The sequence below is a fragment of the Vidua chalybeata genome, chromosome 12, assembly GCF_026979565.1.
Source record: "Vidua chalybeata isolate OUT-0048 chromosome 12, bVidCha1 merged haplotype, whole genome shotgun sequence".
Taxonomy (NCBI): Eukaryota; Metazoa; Chordata; class Aves; order Passeriformes; family Viduidae; genus Vidua; species Vidua chalybeata.
In genome coordinates, this window is record NC_071541.1 from 15,750,418 (window position 1) to 15,776,779 (window position 26,362).

A 26,362-nucleotide genomic window follows, 5' to 3' on the forward strand; every position below is an offset into this window, starting at 1 on the left:
ATTGCTCAAACTCCTCAGCCTCCCCCTTTGAAACCATCAGAATAATCTCTGAGAGACCCAAGCAGGCTGTCCAATGACTGAATCTTCCTTTGCAGACATCAGAGCAAGGCTCCTCACCTGGCTCTCAGCCTTCCTGCACACTCCCTCAGCTGCTTGGACACTCTCCTGTGCTGTGGTTTTGGTGCACTGCCAGCACCAAATCAACCCACGAGTATAACAAAGTTCAAGCTGAATTTGAAACCCTCGAGTAAAAATTTCCATAATCCATGGGTCTACCAGGTTACAAATGTACACAGCCAATGTGAGAAAATCAAAGTTAGTGAAGACTTAGGAGACGTATCCAGTCCTATAGCAGAGAAGTGAAATATTGACAATAAAGAGCTGAAACTCTCCATTTTTGCTTATTCAGATAGCATTGTAATAAAACCATTCCATTTTCTTGTCTTTACATTAAAAAAGCACATTCAGAATGTGTTACATAGTTCATGTTTGAGGGGGCAGACCATTTCTTAAGACTGCATGATTTTCCTTTGTGCAGCACTAGACACTCCATAAGAGAACAAAGGCTGGTAGTGAATTTCCAAGCTCATTTTAAGAGGTTTTTGCTTATATTGCATTATTTCTCTCTTCATCAACTCTCTCAATGGTCTCTTGAATGAAACACCTGACACTCTTAGGGGTGACAAATCCTCTAGCAAGCAAGCAGCACACAAAAGATAACATTAAACACCAACTGTCAACTCTTTGATCTCTGAGAGGGTGGAGGAGAAGGGTCTGTTTGTACGAGGATGCAAAGCAAACACTGGGCAGGGGGAATGTTTGCTGAGCCAATAACCAGGTACCACCACACCTGGACCAAGGACTCAGCTGAGGCTGGTGAGCTTTCCTTAAAGGAGCTTCCGTTTGGAGAAGGAGGAAGCTATAAAAAATGGGATGATTTAAAACAATCCCCTGGGGTGTGCAGCAGCCAGAGGCGCTCAGGGGATGGGATGAGCTTCACCCAGTTCATCCCTGTGTCTCTGGGAGAAGGGGCGGGAGGCAGCCAGGCCCCTCAGGGAGTGCTCTGAGCACTGCAGGTGGAATGAAGGTGCTTGGCCTCAGCCAGCAAGGCCAGAATCACAAAACAAACCAAGCTGGCCCCTCCACAGATTCTGGCACTGGTGATGCTCCAGGTGAGCGTTTCAGTGAGAAAAAGCAACCCCTGCCTCTGATCCTGTGACCATGCTGAGCTGAGAGTCCCAGCCCGGAGGAGAACTCTCCTGCCTCAGCCCCACTGCCTCCCCTGGCTCTGGCAGCTCCTGAAATATCCTGTGAACGTTTCATCCTGTGAAATGTCCTCCCTCCCCACTGCTGATTGCCCAGACACACTGCTAATGAGCCCCCTGGTATTTCCAGACTCTGCTCATTTGGAGCTGAGTTACCTCGTGCTGATTTTCCTGCATAAGCAGGGCTGATGTACACGAGGGCATAGCTGACAATCATCGCTTCTGTCACCGTTTGTACAATGACTACCCTGAAAATTCAGGTGGAAAATGTCATTCTTGTTAGAGAGAGAACACAGCCCTGCCACAGGTGTACCAAGGAACACTGGTTTAGGTTATTTGAAAGTGAGATTTGTCCAACCTCTCCTGCCTTTCACCATATCAAAATTGACACAAACCAACCAAAAGAAAGTCATCTCTCTCATATCCATTTTTGAGAAGACTTGGTACATTTTTGCTGTTCTCCTGTTGTACAGCAGCCATAACCAAAATAATTTCTATAGCATGTGTAATAATAGTTTTAAACACATTTCTCATGAGATATATCCCTATCTCAAAAAAAGAAAAGGATTTTATCTTTTAAATACATTGTTCTGTATCCATATTTACCATCCTTCACCAAATCTATTTCATCATTGTCAGTTTTTAGAGTCCTCAGTAGACCACAACCAAAAAGTTAATGGGAAATAGTTAATCCTAACAATGAACTTCTCCATTCAGGACAGGACATGACAATAAATACTGATTTTCATGAATTCCATTTCAAAACATCCCATCCTGTGCCTTACACCTACACCCAGTGGAGCAGCAGGGCCTGTGTGAGTCCAGGTATGTTTTACATCCTTGTTCCCATTTCTGCCCTAGTAAAGACAAAGGAATTGCCTTCTCTTCACATAAAATGAAGAGCAAATCCTCCCATTCATGCCAGTCTGAGCCATCCCAGATAAAAATACTGAACCCAAAGCTCTGCTCAGATCTTGCTCCTGCTGGATTTGTTCAGTTTGGCTAACACAGGAGATTCCACTCAAATAAACAACCAAATATTGATGTTTATGCAAATAGAACAAGCAGTGATGTAAACTTTTGAAGTTTGCTTGTGTGTGCTTCAAAACCAATAAACAGCATTTTTACTTTGAACCTTCTATCTCAAACACTAAGAAAAAGATGCCTTTCAAGTAAACAAATGTAATTCAAATCAAGACAGTACATGCAGTGTGAAATCTTTTACCACATCATAAGGCAACAAGTACAGTACAGCTCAGCTGTACACCACTAATGCCAAGGTTTTGTAGTAAAAACATTGACAGACCCTTAATTATTATAGTGCCTCCTGGCAGTGCTATAATTAGATTGAACATAACTATTAGTCATCATAATTAGTACACACATTCCTTGTTTAGCACAATAAAAATTACAAAGCAAGGATGCCACTTAATTAAGTGACCTGGGAATTGATGCCTACCTATATTTCACTTTTACTTTAAGTGTCCTTGCTGAGATTAAATCTAATATTTATAACCAAGAATGGGTATTTATATGGCACTCCACCTGTACATAAAATCACCTGTTAAATTAATATTTATTAAATACCTCAAGGACATTTCTGAAGTTATGCCAGCAGTTCATTTGGAATTGTATTCCAAGGAAGGAAATACATCATAATTTTAGGAACTCAAGGTTAATTGCATATTCTAATAACTGTCTTACATACCATAAATTTAAAAGAAAAGAAAGTGCATTCAGTTAAATCCCCATCAACCTTCCAGTTCTCCTGATGGGGCCTCATTGTGTCCTGGTGAAGTGCCTGGACCTCTTTAAACCCTCTGCCACAGACACGGTTTAAGGGCTCCACTAAGTAGCCACAGTTTAGAGAAATGCTTTTTAATTCTGAATCTCATCCATCACACATTTTAAACAAGAGGAAATTTGGCATAAGTACTCCCTGGTGCCATGAAAACCTTCTGAATTTCACAAGCACCCTAATTCCTGCAGGGCTGACAAGCTGTCTGGGGACTTTGGCTGGATTTTGGGTCTCTGTCTTCACCTGAGGAGGTGACAGAGCAAGGTGGTCTGGACAGTTTCCCGTTTCACAGGCCAGTCAAGGAGTTATTTGTCTGAGCCTTATTGAAGCTGGTAGTTGAAAATGGTCCCAGCTGTTTGTTTCACAGCATCAGACGACAATGGTACAGGATTGTTAATTATGTTTAACAATTTTAATTGCACTAGATTCGTACACAGGCTTCTTGAAAACAAAATGTGCCCACTTTGCCCTGCACAGATCGATCACATCCAGCAGAAGAGACAGAATAAAGCAGCTGAGAGGCTGTGGTGTGCACTTCAGCTGTGTGGAAGCACTGACACCAGCCTGCGCTGAAGCCCTGAGTGGGCAGGGAGCCTGTCAGGTCACAATGAACAGCTCCAGTGTGATACTACAGCACTCTGCAATAAAACTGCTGCTCTGAACAAGAGCCCACAAGAAAAATGAAGACCAAACAAAAACGTTGTGACATTTGGTGTGGAAACCAATGGTGTTTTCCTGCCAGGTACCTGCTGACACTGCCAGACTCCAACCTCCTCCCTGCAGCCCAGAAAGCTCACCACAGCACTTAGCAATCTGTTCACACCATCATTAAACCCATTATCCCTTAGTGATGGAAAAGTCTCTACAAATGCCACAGTGCCACTGCTCTGTGACAAATCCCCCTCACTCTAAATGGTGAGCATTTAGTACTTACTATCACGGATTAATTTGAATTTAAAGAGGGGAAAAAAAAAAAGAAAAAAATTGCTTCTGTAGGCAGACTATGGTAAATATCAATATGTTTCATCAGAGCTCCTCTTTCATTAGTTCTACACCAATTACAGCAACTATTTCTTCTCTGGGATATTTCATCAAGCTATTAATTAGAATATGGAAAACATGAAATTCGCTCTTACTTCCTCACTGCAGAGGACCTTCCAATCAGAACTGTTACAGATAAGGAGAAAATATACAAGTTATTGTTTGCCACATGTTAAGAGACTTACCAAAAAATGTACAAGAGTTGATATTCAATACACCCAGCAATAGAAAAATAATATAATACATTTAAACAATTTAAGACAACAGCAATATAAGTACAGGAACTATTTTTTTTTTTTTTTTTACCATGGCTAGTTTCCCAATGTTTTCTACTTCATCAGACTGGAAATTTTCAAACCACAGGCTCCCCAGGAAATATTTCTGGTCACTTCAGGAAAATCTTTCAGTGATGTGGCACCAATTGGGGTGATGATGTCAGGGTCCAAAGCCCTTTGAAAAGCTGCACTGTGATTTCTTGTGCCCCCAGGAATAGTGAGAAAAGGCAGTCACTGTGAATGCTTGGTCCCTTGTCCCAGACAGCCCGGCTCCTGCTGGAAAAAGCTGCAGGTGCAAGGTTTTAACGGGGCAGATAAAGTGATGTCACAGAGCTTCAGCCTGGGCACCCACAGGAGGTGGATTTGGCACCATCCCTCGGACCTAATGAAAGAGCACAGGTCAGTCTGCACTGCACCACGTTGTGCTTGCCACATTTCCTTCAGAAACTGAGTCTGCACAGACAAAAGGAAATGTGAAAACAGTCCAAGGCTGAGGATCATGAGAAGCAACGCTGCCACAGAGAAGGGACACCTGAGTAGGCAGTGAGGGGCACTCAACTGATCCACCCAAACCCAGCAAGCATTCACTTCATTTTTTCTGGGTGAATTTTCACAATTCTCTGAAAATTCTGTGAGAATTTTCACAATTCTCTTTCCTTCCCAATGCTGCCCGTGCTCTGCACCCTGGCCGCAGCCCAGTGCACCTGAGGGCCCAACAGGGGAGCCCAAGGTACCACACAAACATAATTTAGAACATTTCCTCAGTCCTCACATCCTCCTTCCTGCATCTCCTCCCTCCTGGAACAGACTGATCTCTCCTGTCACAGCTCTCCAGTGTCCAAGAGCAGCTTTTGGGTCACACTGCTCAGTTCTGATTCTCCCATTGACTTTGACAATGCAGAGCAAGGCTCTGCTTCACTTTCCCCTCATGATTCTGTTTCTGTTCTTTCAGACAACCATTGGAAATACCTTCTCATGGCTCAGGTAATAAACCCCTTTTCCCTTCACATTGTCTCTCCAAAACTGTACTTAAGAAAGGGGAAAGTGGTGCCTGACAGTGAGGGTGAGGAAAAGATCAAGGAACAGCCCCACAAGCAGTAAGGATGAGAAAGGAGCAGTGGCTACCATCACCTTCACTCAACTTTATCATTTGTTTCTCAACTTCAAGACTCCAGTCTTGACAAATTCTGAAAGATTAAAAAACAAGGGAGCAGGTAATTTGTTATGTGAGGAAACATTCTGCTCCAAAATAAAACTTGTTCAGAAAGGGTTCACTGTCATCTCCACCAAGAACAGCTGGGGAGAACTGAAAGAGCAATGAAGACTCTGCTTTTCCACCCAAAATACATGCATTTATTTTTGAAATATAGGACTAAAGAATTTTTCCTTAGGAAAGGTTTATTCATAATAAATAAAAGAAAAATAGTTTCAAGCTATTAGAAATTAGAGCTTGATTTCAGCATTTTCCATTTTATGAGTACAGCCTCTTGCTTTTATTAAGAGCAGTTGAAATTTCAATTTACTCATGGTTTGATATGGTTCTTCATTCAACGCACAAAAAATATTCAATTTATTGAAATGTTTCAGTTTCAAATCATTCCAAGCTAATATTTATTCAGCTCAGCTAAAGTGAAAACCAGAAGCATATCTGTGTTTAAATACAGTAGAATAATTTCTTCCATCCCTGTATCTATGTCAGCCTAATCAGGTCACCAGTGGGAACTGTTGACTGGTAGAAACACAAGGCTTTCTCTTTATGAAAAATGACTGACCTTGCTTTAAAGCAATTTAGTTTGTGTCAACATTGCCTTTCTCATTAAATAATAGGCTCTAAGTGGCATATCCATTCTTCTTCAGCATAGACAAGAGCTCTTCAGGCAAGTTCTGGGATGCTATTTTTAGGCATCTCATAGCAATAACCTGCTCAGTGCACTGTTTGGAGTATGTCTACAATAATTATTCCTTGTCTGTTCTGTTGTATTGGTCAGCCCCAGAGAGAGCTCATAAAAATGTTAGATCTGCACCCTTTCTTGGATGTAGAAAGAATTTCAAATAAATGTAAACATTTGGTAGCACTCAGATAGCTGTAAATAATACCAGAGCAACAAGTTCATTAAACATACACATCCCTCTGTCTGAAAATGCTGCATAATTCTTCCTCGTTTAGCTGCTGAGATGACTCTTCAACCACTTCTCACTAATTCTCCCACATTTGCTATTTCCTCTGTATATTACCTGGCCAGTCATGCAAGTATTGGGGATGATAACACAGGCAATTTCATCTGTCAAAACCAAATGAGCAGTGAGAGGAAATGTTTGATTCATTTGTAGTTTTTCTTTTTAAATTTTTTTTTTCCTTTCTTTTCCCCCCACTTCTTAATTTATTTTCTCATTATGGCCATTTCAAATCATCCCAGGCTGCTTTTGTAAGAAGGTTCTCAGTCCAGATCTCAAGGTGACATGCTTTACATTAACCCTGTCAGTATCTCCAGCAATTCCTTAGTATTTGCTCTTGTGATTACATAGTTCTCAGGAAATGCACTCCCCTGGAGCTAAACATTAAAAAGATGCAAAATCAGCCTAAGAGGATCTAATAAACATATTTAAATACATATTTATACCATCCTCATTATTAGAGCAGGTCATTAAATCCTTGCTCTGTGTTTTGGCTACTAAAGATAGAACAGAGGCTTATTCAGAGTGTTCTGTAGTGAGGAGTCATCTCTGCTGGGAAATCATGTGAGATATCAGTGCTGTTGGAGCACACAAACAGCTCATCAGAGCTTTTTAATGATTTATTAATGTAGTCAGCCCGGTGGTGTTTTACAGTGGTTATCAGAGGGCTGCAATTAATAGTGTTGATTGTAGGGTCTAATATCCTCATGTGCCCTTTGCAATGCCCCACGGGCCAGGCTGGCACTGCTTTGACTGGCCCAAAGCCTTGGTTGAACAAACCAATGCCTGTCTGCACCAGAGACCCCTGTCCAGCCCTCTACAGATATTATCTGTAGGATCCCTTGGGGTTCTTGGTCAGACCTAGTGTGGTGCCTTCCTCCACTGGTGCTGCTATCAGCGTGATGGGGTTTGGCGTTTCTGGGTTGATGACATCCAGCTCTGTGACTTTTCAAAGCTTAGCCTTGCATATGCTGTCACACCGTTTCAAACACACTGAGCTAAAGCAAAACTGCTTTCACTTGAAGTCAGATAAAAGAAGGTCTCTTAATGGGTCTGGGAACTATGGAATAAGCTGCTGTCTCCCAGGCTAAACTCACTAAGTGGAAAAATAATTTAAAGCCTTGTGTTAAGAGTTAGTGTGTTCAATTTGCCTCAGCATGGTTCAGGGAAATCTGAAAGCAACATAATACTTTAAGAAGGGATTCTGACTCCTGCTCCAGGGGGTCAGAGTGAGTCCCACAGGGAAGAGCAGAGCCAGGGCAGAAGAGCAGGCAGCAGCCCCCTGCCCCAGGCTGACCCCAGCCAGAGATGGAAGCAGTTCCAGCTGGACAATTTAAGTCATGTTACACACATTTTCCTGGAGCAGCCCATGGGTTGTTCCTCAGGATTCAGCCTGGATGCACACAGGGCTGTGCAGCAGCTCAAGGCACCCTCTGGCAGCACTCAGGGAGGGCTCAGGTGCACCCTGACAACATCAGGGTACCAAACCTGAGAGCCTGAGCCAAAGGAGGAAATACCAACACCGGGGCATTTTTATTTCCATTCCTAATAAAAATACCACTGCTACAATCAACCTCCCTGCTTGTGACTTCAACAGTCCATGGCCAAAACAGGGACAGGCACAAGAACGTCCTCCAAGCCCTACCAGCAGGGAAAAGTTGGACTCTTCACTGAGATGAAGTAGAGGAAAGTGGCACAAAGACAATGAAAGGATAAAAGAAAAATGGGTTTGACCTGACACGACCAAAGCAGTAAGTCATTGAAGCAATGTGATTTCCTGATCTTTCCAGTGTCAACAAGAATCAATCCTTTTATCTTTTTTTTTTTTTTTTTGGCTATTTTTTCCTTAAAAAATGAAAATTTCTTTCTCCTCAAATCAGTCTCCAATCCTCTCAGTCAGGTTGAAGTCTAATAGAGGGAGGGATACAAGGCAATAAATAATTAAAAAGACTGCTTCTAAGATTGTCAGTACTGATTACACACCAAAGCAATCTTCTAATAAGCATGAGTGAAAAGGAAACCACAATATTTGGCAACATGAAGCAAAATTCTGATTCATTAAAGGCTGAGAACAAGGCCTAAATCTGTTTTGTGATATGCACATATTTATCACACTGATACTGAATGGACTGGAAAAGTTTCCCAAGACCTGATGACTAAAATCTAGTCTATTGCCTTTTAAAAAAAAATTCTACTTTCTTCTCAGTGTAGAGTTATGAAAATTGTTGAAGAGAATACAGCTGCTTAGATTCATCTCCTCAGCTTTTAAAACAAATGTGAAAAGAATTTAAAAGTTTACAAAATCCTTACTACTTGGAAAAGTTGAAGTTTGTCCAAATCCCCATGAACTGTACATAGCTAAACACCTGTTTAATAAAATCAATCAAATATTCAGAAAATCAAAGCTGTAGGCACAGATTACTTCTAATCCTGGAGACACTGAAAGTCACCATGGCAGTTAAATTTCTAGAGCTGAAGTCTGGACCATAAGGACAAAAAAGCAAATGTATTAGAAAAAAATTCATAGAGCAAACTTAATAAAGATGCAGAGAACACCAGAACTGATTTGGATTTTAAAAATTAAATAGCACTTTTTCATCTTCATCTGAAACACTGGAACACCTTGTAGTTATTTGTCTGAACAGTGAAGAGATGCCCAAGAAAAAATGCAGCAATTGTCATTGATCTCTAGGATCTTACAAAGATTTCCAGAACTGTGAAAGGCCTGGTGACAAAGGCATCAGCACTTACTGGGAAAGAGGGGATACTTCTGCTCCCCAATTTTTCTAAGCCAGCAGAGATGCCTTGAGAGGCTCTCTGGGCTGATTGCTGCATGGCTACAACACAGGTTTTGCTTTTGCAAGGTTAAACATCAGGTTTGCAAGGCCTTGGTGTGAGCATCAAATTAGCTCAGGCTGGAAAGAGTATATGTGTGTGCCAGTTCTTTAACACAGCAGAAACCACAAGATGCACTGCAGGACCAAAATTCTACATATGCTATTCCTGAAGCTCAATTATCTCCAGCAGTGTTAAATTATCCCTCACAAAAAAGCAGTGAGGGATAAAAACAAACATTCTAAACAGACATTCTCCCATGCAACTGAAGAAGCTGCTTGCCAGTAATGCTAGAAATTGAACACTTTGCTACCAAATGCTTTAAAGTCCATGAATTCCTATAATTAATGGATTATGCCCTATAAATATCACTGCTGTAATCCATGTTCCCAATACTGATATAAACTTGTTTCAAGAGTATTAAGGTCAGTTTACTTTAGAAGTAAATATTTACTAATGTTTCTGTAAAACCCAGTTATCCCTTTAAATATTAAAACACCAAGTACATATTCCTTTTTTCTCTGTCCTCCCCTGCTCACAATAAACTGCTGCTCAAAGAGTCCAGAAAATCCCAGTAATTCTGACGCAAAATGTAGAGACCAAATTACTAATTCAGAAGGTTTGATATTATAGAATTAATAAAACCCCTGAAAAGACACAGAGATTTTTTAACAGATGTTTAGACACTCACAATATTGGAAACAAGCTATGAAAAGAAACAGAGATGTGGTTATACTGAATCTCTGCAGAATGTTTCTGCCAGTCTTATCTTCCATATAAGCAATGAATAAAGCCAGAAATAGATTCCTGAAGAAAGAAGAAAAGAGAAAATAAGATCATTTGCTGTGATTCTTTTCTGCTGTGGGAATTGTCTGTAGTCTGCAGCACACAGAAGCAAACCACCAGTTGGAGCAGCTTTTGGAGAACAGAAGCAAATCCACTGCAGGTAAGCAAGGCTCTGCTCCTTTTGGACTAAGAACAGAAAAACTCAGACTTATTCTAAGACCTATTCACAGATTAATTTTAAATGCTACATTTTTAGAACTGGAGGTGTTGTCATTCCTTAACCAAAAAAGCAATCCCTTATTCCAGTTGAGAAGATACAATCTTCTTATAACACCATAAAATTAGTCAGTTCTAGTTGAATTTAACTGTTCCTTTGCTGCTCATAAAAATGTAAACAGCATTTTTATGAGCATTAAAGACAGAATTTGCAAAGCTGAAGTTCTGGGATGATGCTCAGTGTTAGACAAACAGCTCAGTTTTTTATGTATTTTGATCTTGATGCTGAAATCCCTTGAAAGGATCACAGGCTTCTGGATCAGGCTCTGAGACTGATTTATATTGAATCAAAAGGATCTGGGAACCACATTGCTTTTGGATGCAGAGATTTTCCCATTCAAACCCAGTGGATTTTGTCCTCAAGTGGAAATGCAGGAACTACAACAGAGCACTGAAAGGAAATAGTGTGCAGGACTCCCAGAGTTGGAGCAACCTGACCTAACGTGGAATTTAGCCCTGCTTTACACAGAGAAGGTGACCAGGTCCTTCCCAAGGTCCTTCCTGCCTGAACTGTTCTGCAACTCTGGTATTTTGCTCTGCATTAGAGGTTGAGAATTGCAGTTTACATTGGTCAGATCATGACACACCCACCCACACTGCAAAGCTTTAGTTCTAGACCACTGCTGGAACTACAGGGTAGGCTGTAGATCATGTTTAACAGATTAAACCAGGGCTACAGTCCCCAGCTGTGCACTTGGTTCTTAAAATACCTGAAAGTTTCTTTCAACTGTTGGCTTCACATGGCTTTCAGAGAGGTCACAAACTGTTTCTCAGCTGACCAACCTGCACAACAGCCCACAGGGATCATCCCTCCTCCTCAGGGCACTGAGAGCTGGGCACAGACACTGCCCACATCCCACCTCCCTGAGACCCTCTAAAGACAGCACAGCAAATCCTTCTGAACTCATATTTGCTTCAAAAGAGGAATTCTTGACAATTATTTTCTTTACATTGAGGGTGGCAGAGCACTGGAACAGTGCCCCATCCAAACCCCACTTGTGTTCCTGTGTCATCTGCTCTGGGTGACCCATCCCTGGCAGGGGGTTGGACTGGGTAACCCCCAGAGATCCCTTCCAACCTGAACTATCCTGTGAATACCTCTTGCTTTATGAGTAGGGGCTTGAACAGCTGAAATAAATAATAGCTACAGGTTGTGCTTGAAGCTGGATGGAAAAAGTAAGGAAAGGAAAGTCAGATTAGTCCAGTAATGTTAGTAATATTGCACATGTACAAAAAAAGCTTTTATAATGCTAATCTATTATCCAAAAACTCTGCTGAAATTCAACTTCGATGCTGCAAGAGTAATTCAGGTCACAGTTTAAGCTTGTCACATAATTAGTTTACATTTAATCAGACTGCTGGTATGTAAACATAATTACCATTCTCAGACCTTTAATTGAAATTGTCACAGCACTACTGCAAGCTCCTTGCCTGGGTCTGCTGGAATGGATTTGCTGCTCACAGACACTAAGTGGGCACGACAGACTCTGCCACTCACCAGCCTAACCCAGCCTGGGCCCTTCCCAGGCACACTGGTGAAGGGACAGACACACCACCACATCTCAGCCCTAATCACAGATAGAATAAATTAAGTTCAGCTGGTGTTAATCAGGCTAATTACAATTAAGCTAATGCATTACCACCAAACTCAGGTATAATGGTTTTCAAGTGTGCCAGGAAAGCTTGTCTCTAATGAGATGAATCCATACAAACTACAGTTTACATGCAATAGTATCAAAGACCATTTGTGACCTTAGACAGGGTCTTTTATTCTTGGAAGAGACTACAATTTGCCTACCTGATCAGAAACCTAAAAATCTTCATTTAAATTGCTGCACAGTGTTCTTTAAAATTAAAGTTATACCTATGCCTAAGGCTTAGAAAGTATCAGCCCAAGTACTTAGAAAGAGTGTGTTAAAAAGCACTTTTTCCTTTTAAATGTCCATTAATATCAAATACAACAGAAGAGCAGCCCTGTATTTGTACACTTCTCCCAGATGTGCCCTCCAAACACACCTGCAGGTCTTCTCAACTCCATCCCCATTGTCTCTCTCATTCTGAACTGTTCTCCAATTAAATATTATTAAATATTTATTAAATATTTTTAAGAACTACGCTTATACTTCATTTTTCAAATGCTCTAATTAATATTTTCTTCTTGATAAACAGGAGTAGCAGCATCAAAACCTCCAAAGTTGGTACTGAATTTTCACCCTCCTTGTGGCCTTTTGAACAGCAGGGATATGGGATGTGAACCTGCCAGGGAAAAGTGAGGGTTACCTTCATTAATCCAGCCCAGGATGCAATAGGCTGGCAACATCTCTTTTCTTTGTTTTTGCTTTCATTTTTTATTTCTTTAGCCCCTCTTGTTTGCTTGGCCTGTGTGGCCCACCAGACTTGATTTTCTTTTATGGGCCTGTGGAGTGAATGCAATTCCATTAAGAGCTGCTCAATATTTGATGAGCAGCAGCCAAATTTAGCCAGAAGGGTCAGGACAGCCTGAAGCTGAGGGGAGATAATGTACACTTGCAAATTTTACTTACATTCTCCACAAGTTTAAATTACTTTTAATGAAACATTAATGGAAGATTTGACAAATGACCCCCTGAGACTAAAAGTTTCACAGGGAACTAGCAGTGAAATCAGATTAATAGGCAAATTTTCAGCATGCAGTTTTTGCTGTTAAACCAAAATCTTTTTACTACTTAATTTCTTCTTATTATCTTATTATATTATACTCAGATCAGTTTCCCCTGTGCAAATAACACTATTATTTACTCCCTCTTACTTGCTAACATCAGAGCGCCTCTGCCCTAATTCCTTTCAGGAAACTCCACATCCTTCAAAATGCATCTCCAAGATCCTGCAGAGCACCAGTGAAACTAAGCAAAATTTCTCACAAATATTTAACACATCCAGAATATTCCCTTTGTGCTTTCATAGCAGATGAGCAACCCTGACTCCATGACTGTGTGAAGGGCCCATCCCTCTGATTATCACCTGGCAGTGGTCTGAAGAGCAAGGCTGCAGGAAGTGCTCCTGTGCAATTTAATTAACAGGCCACTTCTGCTCCATCAAACATCTGTGCTCTGGCTGACACGCTTAAACATGTGAATGAAATAGCTGAGCTGCTTTCTTTTAAAAGAGTAATCCTGTATTCTGTACTGGGGCTCCTCCTGTAGCACTGACCACAAATATTCCATCATTTTGGAACCAAGGCTTTATCTCCTTGTGCCAGCAATAACCATTCCTGAGCACTGACTTCTTCACAGACCAGGTTTTGCCACTGTTTAATGTGAATTGTCTGGGTAGGTCCATCAGGCAACAAAGTGAGCTGAGTCCCAGGTTATTCCAAGAGGGAAGGGAACACAGCCTCACTGTGTGTGCTGATGGCCAGGAGTAAGCTGCAGGTCTCACTGTTGGTTTTGCTTTAAAACAAAAATTATAGTGTCTGATCCTTCTACCACAATGGCTGAGAGTGGATTCAGCATTACCTCAGCCCCAGACACCTCCCTGAGGTCACGAAGGGGTTTTGCTGCTATCTCAGGTTTCTTTCACCAAGGCTCTCAGAGCATGTTGCTATTTTCTATTACAAGAACTCTGATTGCTTCTGCAGCCAATTACTTGTGCTCAAAGGGAGCAAGAGCTGCAGGAATGCATCACTTGATGTTAGAACATGTTGTAATTAGGTTTTCAGCCCTAATCACTGGGAAGGATAAAAACTTCCTTTGCAGTTTATAAATGCCAGTATCAACAAACATTTTGTTGCATAAGTAATTCATGTGATTGACACTGGAGTGAGACTTTTTTTTTTTGTGAATGAAAATTTCATATATATAGAGTTGAGCGAATTATGTCCTGAATAGCATTCCATAAATGTTCACTTTTCCAACCAGCAGCACCATTTTGCTAATCATGGCCCAGTGACAGATACCTTATCCTGCCAAGTCCAGAAGAAAATTCCTGGTGAAGATTAGCCCATTAATCTCTTATGTTTGCTTTAAACCAGCCTTTGCTAGAAAGGGGCACTAAGAGGTCAAAAAAAAAAAAAAAAAAAAAAAAAAAAAGCTCAAACCAGTATTTTAATTGTGTGAACATATAACATTCATAACATTTATCCCTGTTACTAGTAAGAGCTTTAAGAAACCTCTGCAATTCTCCAGGAGACTCTGCAAGTTTTACATCTACAATTCAATTTGCTACAATTCAAAAGAATAAAAACATTTCTTATGACATTAAAAAACTCTTCAGGGGAATTCATTCTGATTCCCACTCTCTGTGACCATGCAACAATATAAGTGTAGGAAATAAATTTTTCTTGGAATAAATTCCCCAAATCTGCTATTCTGAAAATGATCAAACAAAATGTCTCAGCTTCATCATCAGAATCTTTCAGTTTTTCTTAAATTGGCAGTCTGCTACTGAAGGGAGAGACTCATAAAGAAAGGTTATGCTTCCAAAACAGAGATTTTCCAAACAGAAAATCGCAGAAAAAGTTATACTAGCTCTCCCTAGAGGCAAGATGGGATGCACTTGGAGGAAAAAAATCACCAGTGGTAAGGAAACCACTAATCAATGAACTGAGTCCTGCTCCAGATTTTCTGTTAAATACATCATTAGTACATGCTCTAAATAGGAAACTAATCAAGAAATAAAGCTGTCAGCTCTTTCTTTTTCTTTCTTCTTGTCTCCCTGAAACAAATTAAGTCATAAAGCTGTGCCAGATTTCTGTTCTCCTGGAGGGAAGGTGTGGCTGGGCAGCCCAACCAGCAGCAGGCAGAGCTGGCAGTGCCCACTGCTCCAGGAGGTGATTAAGTGGCACCAATTAGCAGCAGTTGTGGAAATTGAGAGGGACACTGAGGAGCAGGGCTGATGGAAAGGTCAGCGTGAGAGGAACGAGCATTTGTCCATGAAACAGCCACAGCCCAGAGCCAGTGGCACAGAGTGTCTGTTCATTCACCCCTCTGTGCCCAGCTCCTGGCACTGCAGCTGTCCCAGACACCCAGGGACTGAACTTGGGATTGTCCCCTCTGGTCTCCACTGTTCCCTGGAGGCCAAGGAGCCCCTGGGTGTGCCCCAGCTGACACCACACCGAGTCACCCCAACAATCCTCCCTGCTCTTCCATCAGGACACTGGGCTGTGGCTGGCCCAGAGCCACAGAGCAGCTGCCACCTGCAGAGATGCTGAAAGCGGCAGCCACAGCTCGTTATCCATTTATCTAATATTGGAATATAACCCTGCAGAAGTGAGTTAACTACAGGTGCTAAAACTCCCTCCCCTGTGCGTTCACCCCTTCCCTCAGCCCCTGGCTTGGCCACTGCACTGCTGGGATCTATTTACCCCAGCCAGCAGAATCACCAGCGTGCTCACAGTTAAAGGTCAGGGAGCGGGGGGAGCTTTCCTCTGACCAGCACATTTCCCCATCCCAGCACATCGACAAGCCGTGGGAGAAGCTGTAGCTTTCAGCACGTTGCAGTTGCAAGATATCACAGTCTTCAAAGCAGCACTGGAGAAGACTCTGGGACCATCAGAGGGCCGGGAAGCAAATGACCAAATAATTGCATCTTTGTCAGGGCCTTTGACTCCTCGCAGGAGTGCTGTAGGTGATAATTGACGCTGTCATCATGTTAACAGCGATTTTCTCCGGGCACTAATGTGGAGCAGGCGCTGCCCTGAGCCAGCGCGGCCCCGCAGCAGCCCCGCATGCATTAGTGCATGCATTAGTGGGCAGCGCTGCTGCTGCTGCACGCAGGCCATGCTCCCCGGCGAGGGCATGATCCATGGGCTGTGCCCACAGCCGAATGTCAGGTCCCTGGTGTTATCTCAGCCAGGGGAGAGCCGCAGAGCAGAGGAGCGCTCGAACGCCCAGCAGGAGCCCGCAGCCGCGGCCGGAGCAGCGCTGCACGCCGGGCTCCGGGAAGGGATGCGGGGATGGGATCCCGCGGGCATCGCGGCTCCCTACAGCACGCACAGCCCAGGGTTAGGGACAGCGGTATAAAATCCTCTCCGCTAGCATTAAGGTGGTTATTGGATTAACTTACCTACGTGCAGTACCTAAAAAATGTTGATCTGGAGGCTCCAAAAGTCCGTGTGCTTCGAATCACAAAACCAGAAAAGTTTCATTGATGGAAATGGTATTTCCATAAAGCAAAGTACCCACACAATAATTCCTACAGGATCAGGGCCTCTGTTAATTACAGTAACTCCTTAGCATGCCATTTTTTCAAGTTATAGATCTTCAGCTACAATTCATTAAAATGATTTTTAACTTTTTTTCCCTTTTTACACAAAAAAACCAATGATGATTTAAGAAAAACAATCTGTTCTTCGACAGACACAGAAATACAGATTCACCAAAAAAGTGAAATCCAAGGGATCTAGTGTGAAGAAAATAAGGAGGTCTAACTCATATGGTAACTGCAGGAAGAAAACTAAAAAGCTTATTCTGCTTGTTATTTGGGGCAAAGTCCAAAAGCTGTCATTTACATCAGACCACTTTATACACTTAAAGGGCAAGTATAAACAGAGGGAAAAGGTCCCCATGGAACAGACACCTGCTGTTTTAAAAGTCATTCTTAAAAGCAAAAGTGTGAAATGGAAATCACTGCCAGTTATAACTATGGTAAAGTGGAAAAAAAAATTAATTACCTGAATTGCCCAGGCACTATTACTAAAGTTCTATGTTCACTTTATTTGAGTGCTTCAGCATTCAAGCACCTATTTGAAAACCAAATATTAAGCCTTCATGTTCAGTTATTTTTGAATTTATTAAGTGCCTGTTCAGGAATTATGCTTGTGCCAAACTGAAAATTAACCCAGTTGTCTGAGGTAATACTGTATTTTTATGGCAGAAAAATCTTTTTTATTTCCACAAAATTGAACTATGACTAAAACCTGCAATATAGATCAGGCTAAGAAGGCCACCAAAATAACTAACACACATAAAGAATGAGTAAATAATGGCAGTTTTTAAAATGAAAAAAATGTTCCTGGTAGCTGTGTCATTATTTAGAAAGTGAGCTGTTCTAAAACTCAGCTGTTTTATAATCTTATGCAAAGACAAAAATCATTGCTCTGGGAGAAACAAAAGTTTTCCTGAGCTACATTTCCACAATGCTTTGTTTCAGTCATCCTCCATTTGATGATCAGATGATCTAACAAATGCAGCTTCACTTGCCAGATTTCTGTTTGTGTGTAGAAATTAAAGCAGCCAGGCATTGCAGCACCAACAGTGTATGTGATGCTGGAAATCTTCCTGTAGGGGAAGTGCCTGACATATTCTGATTTTAGTCTAGAGAACAAGACATATAGGAGAGGGCTACATTGTAAAGAATTCCTCAGTCTCCCATCATTAATATCAATCTTAGATCATCAAAAGAGATAAGTTAAAATTACTTCATTCAGCCTTGCACAGAAAACCACACTGTCACACATTTTCAGCACTACCCATGTAAAGGCACAGAGAGCAGAATTAATAGTTCAAAGTAGTGGGAAAATGATGCTAAATTAAAGGAAGAAAGATTGTGCCTGAGTAGTTGGGTTCACACTCACCTGTAGAGCTAAATCTGGTTGTTAGCTTTCCAATGCTGGCTAAGTATGAACTATATGTTAAAAATAAAGATCACAGAAGCACATAACATACAAACAACACACAAACTCAGTCTAAAAAAACCAGAAAATACCTTAACAAATTTCATGCAGGAACTTCAAATTTTACACCCAGGGTGGTTGCTAGGATTTCAAAATCTAGACATCAAATAAGACAAGAATCACAACATCATTCCTCCTCATGGAAGGAGCCTGTATTGTCTTGTTAGTACCACCCCAGCATTTCTAGCCTGTTTCATTTCCTGGGAAATTTATCAGAAAGGACAGAGCACGGGGAAGATGTGAACAAAACCTTACAGCAGGGATTCGTACAGAAAAAGGATGACAAGCTGAAAAATATGATGTAGGAGTTGTAGTGAAATAAAACCTATTAATACAGCAGCAAGCATGTTGTTTGTCATTGTTTTTCAGTGGACAGGACTAAAACCCCTGTACTGTACTGAGCAAATGCCTTGTGCTATTTTCTGACTGTATCTCTGGTTGTCAGTTCTGCTGTTCCCTCTGCAGGAATTGTGGAAGATGCTCTGTATAACTGAGTGGCTGTTCTCCACCCCAACACACTCACAGCACTTTCACAGATTCACAGCAGAGGATTCTGCTCTCTCCAGTATGACAGCACACAGACTCAGGTGCTTGTGCAAAGTGATGGAGCAGGAGCACTTCTAGCCTGGCACTTCAGGAATAAGAGAAGTGTTCAGAGGAGGGGACATATCTAATAAAACCAATATAGCTGGGAAAAAACCTTGTGGCACAAAACTCCTTCCACTGACAGCTGGAAAAATGAATGAGGTTCCTGAGATGCAGTTTGTACTTTACTACAAATAAAGGATTAGGTCTTAAAAAGATAATGTACCTCATTTTAATATGTTCATGCTAGCAACTTTGTGCAGGTCCTCACGGACCTGGGCAGAACAGAATAAATTAATGTAACTTGTAGTACTCTGGTGTAGGAAGATGGGAAAATGTGATTGGTTCTCTTTTCAATAACTGTTTCATGGTGTGAGGCTGGAGAGTCTCCAACTCCACAAAACTTAGATGTACACATAGGAAACACCCTGCTTATCCAAAGACTGAGCTGAAACCATGAGAAAAGCCATACAGTGCTAAACCAGAGTTGCAGATCCCCTAACCTTTGGGAAAGCAGCAATGTACGTGTTCAGCATCAACTCTGCGGTGGACCAAACCAAAAATCCAAGAACTGCACAGCTTCAAAGGCAGCAAGCTCAGAGTTAGGCTCCAGTTGCAATGCTCTTGCCCATATTTACAGGCAGTGCTGAGGCCCCTGCCCGTTGTCATGTGAGATCTGACAGTGCTGTATCACACCCTGGGCATCATCACTCCTTCCCCAGAGCACCGGGAGTTATAATCCCATCAAACCAAACTCACTTCACTGAGTTTGATTTTGCTTCTGCTTTCATCATTCTAAATCAAATGGGAATGACAGACTGACAGGCCTTGTGAGCACACACAGCACAGCCAGAAATCTCCTTTTGAAGTTTTGAGTCTGCTCATTACAGCAGGAAGCAACAGCCCTGATCATGTGCTGCATTTGAGCAACCCTGTGCACATCCAGAGATGCTCTGCAAAGCATCTGACATGTTCCCCTTGTTTGGTAAAAATGAATTTACACACCAAGAAGCCTTCCCTCAGTGCTTTTCATTTGTCTATAGATTTGTCTCGGTGTTTCCTTGAAGAAGGCAGAGGAAGCCATGCAAAAGGTACTTTCTGGCCTTATCATCAGTGTTTTATTATGAAATCAGCATACTAGCTAGCCAGTGATGTCACAGGCTTCAGAAACTTCCACCCAACCCAACAACTTCTTCCTCCCATTCTAGCAGCAGTATGAGAAGTCTTCATCAGGGATTAACCAAGCTGGGGTAGAGCAGCCTGTGCCAGGACAAGAAACACAATATGACAACATCACACCACCAGGTGACCACACCTTGCTGTTGCTTCTAGATGTGATTCCTGAGGAGAACAAAGCCAACAGCACTTTAAAAGCACATGAGAAGATGTTCTCATTAAATGAAAAATGCAAAATCACTTGGGTTATCTTTTCCTGAATTAGATTCCCCTTGAAGACAAATAACTTAAAAATAACTACAAAGCAAAATAAATACCTTTTGAGTCTTCTTGTTCTTTGGGGAACCTTTTTCAAACTGCTATTAAAAGAAACCGACCAACTAAGAACTACTCAACATCAGCATTCCTTGTCCTATTCTCATCAGCATTCCTTATACAGGCAACCCCACTCCTGAGATCTTCAGCAAGAAAAGTCAGCCAAGAATCCCTCTCCTAGCTCTACCTTCCCATGGAAGATGCAGAAATTTTGAGCATCTTTGAGCATCTCTGATTTTTGATCATCTACTTTGAGCATCTCTGATTTTAGCCTCAACCTTCCCAATTTCTTGGTAAAACTTCATCACTGCTCTCCTGATCTAACTGGTATAAACCCAAGTGTGAATGTGGCTCTGTTACACACTGGCTCCTCTCTGCAGCCTTTTCTAGGTGAGCTCTCCATCTGCTGAAAGCAATGGAACTACCAATACTGATAACAAATGTCAAATGTGGTAGAAATCCACACAGAATAATTAGGGTGACATTAAATTCAGGTACTAGGAAGACAAAGAAGGCGATTAGAATATTAAAAGGATGAAAGATATTAAGAAAGAAAAAGCTTTGCCATGTCCATGGCTCACTGAAATCTGTATCAGGTATTTACAATCATTAATAGCTCTAAGGATCATGGAACACCTGGAACTCAAAGGAACACATGCATCCAAACCCTTGCACTTGAGGGATGACTTAGCAAAACTGATACTGGTAAACATTCCTTCTTTGAACTTTCTGCTGCTAAAAAAAAATATCTACATCAGAAAAAAGCCCTTCAGATTATTGCAGAATTGTTCTTTTAAATTATTCTCCTATCCAGGTCTCACTGATCATGTCTGTCAACAAGCCCTACTGATGTTTTGCAAAATCAGCACTGAAACAACAGAACTGTGAATCCTGAGACCCTCAGGAAGGGGGATTTGTTATGCCACAGAGCATGAGAGGCAGTGGTAAGGACAGGCACACCCAACAAAGCACTTCAGAGGAGGTCAGGTCCCAAGAGCTCTGGTTGTGCCATCTGTCAGCACTAATCAAGTCCTTGCTCACCTCAAACCACCATTCATGCTCCTGGGAGCTACAGCTGCCCCAGACTGCAGAGGAGAAGGAAGGGGGAAAAGTGCAAGATATTACTGCACACTACTCAGGGTGTTTTGAAAACTCACAATGTGCACATACTCTTCTGTTTATGTGAGGTCTTAAAAAAAGTCAGCAGCTTAAACAAATCCAACCCCCACATCCACATTTTAAGAGGATTCTCCAGGAACAGTAAAGTCTTATTATTCTACTAATAAAGTTCAATAAGGCATCTTTGACTAAAGGGGTACAGGCAAGAGGGCTTCACTCATGTTCACCCTCATTGAACTCCTCCAGGAAAAACACTGGTTATGCATTTAATACATAAACAGATCTGCTTTAGGCAACACTCTAATGAACCTAAACTCTGAGCACAGCACTGCTGTTGGCACAGACTCACCCCATCACTATCACAGCTGAGATGGCCACCATACACAGAGTATTCCCTACAATTTCAGTATGGGCTTCAGCCCACACACAGTAACTACAGACCTCTTCCGAAGGCTTCAGGTGTCTGCCCACACAGAGTAACATCACCTCAGAAGGCTGCAAGGGTCTGCCCTTCTTGTTCTTCAGCCCAGCCTTTTATCCCCTCATGTTCCTGCACTGCCCCTGTGTGCCCTCTGCTCCCTTTGGTGCTTGCTCAGTGCCCCTGGGCACTCCATGGCTCATTGCTGTCAGTGCTGCTCACAGCTGTGCCCACTGGGGATGAGGCTGGGCCAGCCCCATCCCAATCACCATAAACTCTGTGCCTACCCATCACACTGCAAAAGGTGTCAGCTCTCCTGCCCCCATGTGCTTCCACCTAAGGAATTCACTGTGTGTGACGTAGCACATGTCAGATTTAGCTCCTGTGTTCATTCCTAGCAAGGAAAATCTCATGTGATAGTTGCCAGGGTAACTGCTCTGCCGGGGGGGATCTGCCTGTGTGTGTGTGCTCCCGGTGACAGAGCACCGCCCTGGGTGATTTGGGAACCACATAAACCTGAGTGCATCCCAGTGTTGTGTATCCTCAGCTAAGGCTGGGGGCTGCTCAGGGAAAGGAATGCTCTGTGCAGGTTTAAGCTGGAGTTCCAGCACTGTACAAGCTCTGCCCTGTGAGCAGCACGTTGCTCCAGCCTGCGGGAAGGAAACAAGGATTACCTTGGTGGGGCAAATACAGCTGTCTATGATATTTTGAGTAGCTGCAGGGTAACAAACTCCTCCCCACAGGGCAAATTTTGAGTTAAGATGTGGCTGAACCTGCTAAAAAAATGCACACACTGTGTTTTCTGAAATCAATATGGAAGAGAGTCCAATATTATCCAGGTATCTGAAGCACAGGGTCCTCTGTGCCCTGACAGTAACAATGTGCAAAGGCACCAGGCAAAGCAGTGAATAGAGGGGATGTAAAACAGTTTGGCAGCCTCAGGGAGTCATTCAGGAATTGTTCCCTTCTTAGCTGTGAGCTCCCCTGCATGTAAAATTCCCCAGTTCTCCAGATGGAAGCAAAGGCACCTCCACTAGCTGATCCCAACAGGCACCTCAGCTGAGCAAAGAGCTGCAGCAGGAGCTTCCTAGAGCAGAGCAGACGTGTCATAACAACAGGGGCACGAGGGAAGGCCGCCCAGGTTGAAGTGCATAATCCATAAACTGTGTTTAAATCAAAATCTTCAAGTTTTAGTTGTGCATATGTACCAAGAAATCAAATCCGTAAGTGCCTTCCCAATAGCCACTGAAATGAAGCCTGACTTGTGCTCTGAAATGCTCAACAATCTGCTTGCAATGGAGACGATGCAACAGCTGTTGTAGAAGCACTGCGTTTACAAATTATTATTATGCTTGAAAACTCTGTGTTTGATCAATGGGTTTCTTTCTCTCAACCACTGGCAATTTGGTACAAGAGAGATTAAAGACATAATTAACACAGGCTGTTCCATCCAAGGAGTCAGACATGTGGTGTGCAGAGCCAGACTGAAAATCTTTCCCAGGCTTGAGTGTGTCCCTGTGCTTCCAGCACTATCACTAATTGTTTAGAATTCTGATTCTACTCTCCATCCCTCACATTCTCATGTAGAAACAAACCAATCCTCACTAGTTTTCCACAGAATCCCTAATACACAAATCACCTTTCATTCTAAGGCCAGTGACTCTCATGGACTAGAACTGCATCCCAGTAAAGCAAGTGGAATAGAAGAGTCACTCACAAAAGCAAAATCTACAGCCATCAAATAATGTCAAGGGGAAAAAAGAAAAAACAACCCAAATCCTAGTGTTCCATCAGAAAGTTAGAAAAAGTTTAATATCACTTATTACATGCACTACACTTTGAAAGATTCACAAGTCCTAGTGGAGGCTACTAAATGATTCCTTGGCATCCGTGAAGTTAATCAGTTCTTTTAGCCAAATTATCTACTCGGTGTTTCTGTAAGTGATAATGTGGTGATCATCATCACCTGGGGCTAAATTCAGCTTCACCACAACCTTCTTGAGGCTGTAGAAGAGACCCCCATGACTGAAACACTCCTACTACCATAGCTCAGCACTGCCAGTAGCTTTCCCCCAAGCAGGAATAGGTACATCTGAAAAAACTTGAAAGCTGGCTTGAAAGCATGAGCCAGATTTTCATTCTTTATGTCAGAGCTGCACAACACAGCAGCTGTAATCCAAAGGAAAATCTTATTGTTTAACACCTATTGATTATTAATCCATTCAAGAATAAAAGTAATCTCAGCTGACAAGGTAGTGCCAAACCAAGAGTCAGCCCTGAACACTTCTAAAGTTTTGCTGAGACAATAACACAGCGCATCTAAAAGAGCAAGTAATGCAATGAATGAGATAATCATTTATCCAAACTAAAAGTGCATGTGTATAATAAACATTAAAAGGGCACGCATTGATCCATATATTAATCAGATTCATGCCCACAGACCAATTTTTCTCTCTCTGGGATGTGAAGAACAAGGCTATGAATCATATTGTGAACATTTAAGGATCACACTTGAATAACCTAATTGTGTATAGTAATGATAGGATGAAAAGAAATTTAATCAAACTCTGAACTGCTGTTAGGTTTCATCCTCTTAAATACAGTTCTGTGGCAGGATGCTAATAAATTATTTGGATGGAAAAAAATGTTGGTTTACCTTATTAATATTCTGAATCTCATCCGCCCATTTTCTTCATGCTTCATCTCTTCTTCTGAATAGAAAAACACAATTACAGAGAAAAACATCAGGGTTTAATGCAAGTTTTGTTTCTTTTTTGTTACAAATCATGTAAATATATACTTTTTATAAATTTACTGCCTAATAGAGGAACTGGAGTTTTGCTACATGTGAAAACTGTCAGCTGATCTTTAAATATTTATCTTTTAATTCCCCTGGTAACATGTACTTGGAAATGTTTTCATAAATACATCGATAACTGTCTTGTACAGCTCATTAAGGAAGCTTTTTATCCTTTAGTGTAATAGTTCAGTTTACAGTTGCCTGTGAATCACTTTTATGGCCCTCCATTAAGCACGCCCTTCAAACTACAATTATTTGTCAGATTTTGTATATACGGAAGCAATCACCAGAGAAACAATGAAAGCTGAGAAGATGCATAAACACTTGGAGGCAGACCTTGGCCCATCTCCAGCAGTGATTCCCTCCTCCAACACTGACTCTACAGGGAATGGGATGCACTTTACCAGATCCACCCCCGCAGGGCAGGCAGGCTGTCCATGGGGCAGGGTGGGCATGCAGGCTGTCATTAACCTAGATGAGATGCCTTGAAATTCCCCCTCAAATCCCTCACGAGCCTTCCTCTGAGCTCCCAGGACACAGGTATGTTGTAGTTTTATTTACATCTCCCCCTCAAGACCTTGCTGAGGAGGGGATCTCCTCCTCTTGTGCTTCTTGCCCAACCCAAAGCCACGAACACCAGCAAGCTTCTGCTCCAGAAAAAGCTTACTTACAGGAATGCTGCCCTTCAATCAATGCCAAAGTTATTTTTACTTCCTAGAATTATTTCCTAGCAAAATATAGACTTAGCTAAATAAGTTTATAAATAGAGAGTTTGAGAGTTATTTTTTTTTCTAGTGCAGTAAGTGTTGCATATCTGCTCCTGGAGTGCTTTTGTCAAGATTTAGTCTCCTGGAAATTTACACCAGCACCCTATTGTTTTCCCCCAAACCTATTTCTGTAATTGAATATGTGACAGGCATTATCATCTGCCAGGTCAGTGTGAGCTCAGTCACAGGTGACCTTGCAGGGAGCTGCAAAGCATGTGCAACAGGTTTATAACTCCAGCCCACATCCAGCTGTGATTGCCCACACGAGCACTCTGCAAGGGGAGCATGAACCAAGCAACAGCACTGAAGGATACACTCCACTGATCCACCTAGTGAAGAGAGATGGCAATAATGCCCAAGGCAAGGTAAAGAGACAAAAATGAAGAAGGAATTACAGCAGACTTTCTTCCAAGTGGATGTGCTCTCTCTGCCAAAGACAGGCAGCAATAGAAGCTACTGGGGTACCAGCATGTCCAGGGAGCTGAGGTGTAAGAACAGATTAGATTAACATGATTAATCCTCTGATTGTATTCTGTCTGAATATCCTGACCCACTGCTGCTGAAACATATTAAATATTTCACTGCCAGTTCTCCCCTTCTACAAGGGCTGTGCGTCACCAGAAGTTAGCTCATGTCATGTGCTACAGCTAGAATTCTTAGCCTTTCTGCATGTGAGCCCCTGAAAGAAAATGCTTTTGTAGCAATACACATTACATTTTAACAGATACAGGTATGGCTTCTGCCACAGCTGAGCATCACACACTGTGTTTCTTCTAGTATCAAATCAACTCATGGCTAATGCTATAAATACCAAAGGATATTCATAAGGATTTTCCACATAGTGCAAAATACTACTGCAGTTTGGACAGAATGGTTACCTTATTAAATGAGATATGGGACACTGATCAGTTAGCTACAAGGTAAAATACTGTTAAAATGTTTTAGCAGTACTGGAGAGAAAACAAGTTTTGTTCAGTCACAACACTGAAGACAAATGGTGATGGATGCAGTGGCTGGTGTGATAGCTTCATTGTGCCTCCCTTCTGATATTCCTGATAGATTTCACTGCTCCTCACATGT

At 42.0% G+C, this 26,362-nt stretch overlaps 1 long non-coding RNA gene across 1 annotated transcript in view; it reads right to left on the reverse strand.

Annotated features, from left to right (window-relative positions):
* LOC128794177 (uncharacterized) overlaps positions 1-26,362 on the reverse strand; it is a 56,915-nt gene that overhangs the window by 26,612 nt on the left and 3,941 nt on the right. The window contains exon 2 of the long non-coding RNA XR_008433015.1: positions 24,372-24,426. This is a non-coding gene — a long non-coding RNA (uncharacterized LOC128794177). The remainder of the gene's footprint in view (positions 1-24,371; positions 24,427-26,362) is intronic.